This window comes from Petaurus breviceps, unplaced genomic scaffold (assembly GCF_028583685.1).
Source record: "Petaurus breviceps papuanus isolate PSGF00001 unplaced genomic scaffold, PetGlider_PUasm1.0 118, whole genome shotgun sequence".
Classification (NCBI taxonomy): domain Eukaryota; kingdom Metazoa; phylum Chordata; class Mammalia; order Diprotodontia; family Petauridae; genus Petaurus; species Petaurus breviceps.
In genome coordinates, this window is record NW_027185616.1 from 69,684 (window position 1) to 70,652 (window position 969).

Here is a 969-nt window from a genome sequence, read left to right on the forward strand (position 1 = left end):
GTGTGTGTGTGTGTGTGTGTGTGTGTGTGTGTGTGTGTGTGTGTGTGAAGTGTCTGAGGCCAGAACTGAACTAGAGTCCTCCTGACTCCAGGCCAGTGCTTTACCGACTGTGCCACCTATCTGCCCCTAACAGGGTGTCTCTTAATATCTGTGATAGTAATGGCAATTAAAGATTCCCCTGTATTGGCTTGGTTTTCAAATTGATTGTGTTAAAACCCAGAGTTTGTTAATCCCACCTGTGGGATGGGCTTGTTGATGTGAAAAGAAAGTCCTGAACTGGGAGGAGCTGGTGACGTAGATTTGGAGAGACAAGAGAGAGGCGGAAGATCTTTTTGGAAGCAGCACCTCGTGGAGAGAGAGAGACTAAGAGAATTGCTGGTGGCCGCTTTGAATTGCCTTGGACTTTTGAGACCTGCCCCCTGAGCTGCCAAGGACTGAGGAGACATGGCTGTTTTGCTGGTACTTTGTCTGTCTGTTTTGATGTTGTTTTGCCAGATTTGTCCACTGGTGAAAGACAGTCCTTTTGTTGAAGAAGTCCTGGAACCTGGCTGTTCTCTAAGAAGCCCTGAGACTGTCCTGCAGACAGAGAGTGAATACTGTCCACTGGTGAGGGACAGTGCTGTTGTTGCAGGGGTCTGGAGACTGTCCTGCAGACAGAATGAATACTGTCCACTGGTGAAAGACAGTGCTGTTGTTGCAGGGGTCTGGGAGCCTTTCTGTTGGTTCAGAAGCCCTGAAGAAGGATTTTCTTGTTGTATGTTTATAGAAATCCTGGGAGAGGGCTTTGCTAATGTGTTCAGGGGTTCTAGGACTGTTCTACAGACAGAGGATAAATTCATGAAGGGACTGGCAATGTATCTTATGGCCTTGCTAAGCCTTGTCTCCCCAGATGAAGAAAAGAGCTCCATTTGGGTATTAAGTGCTGTGTTTAAACTTGATGTAACTCTGGGGTAGATTCAATTGTGATCC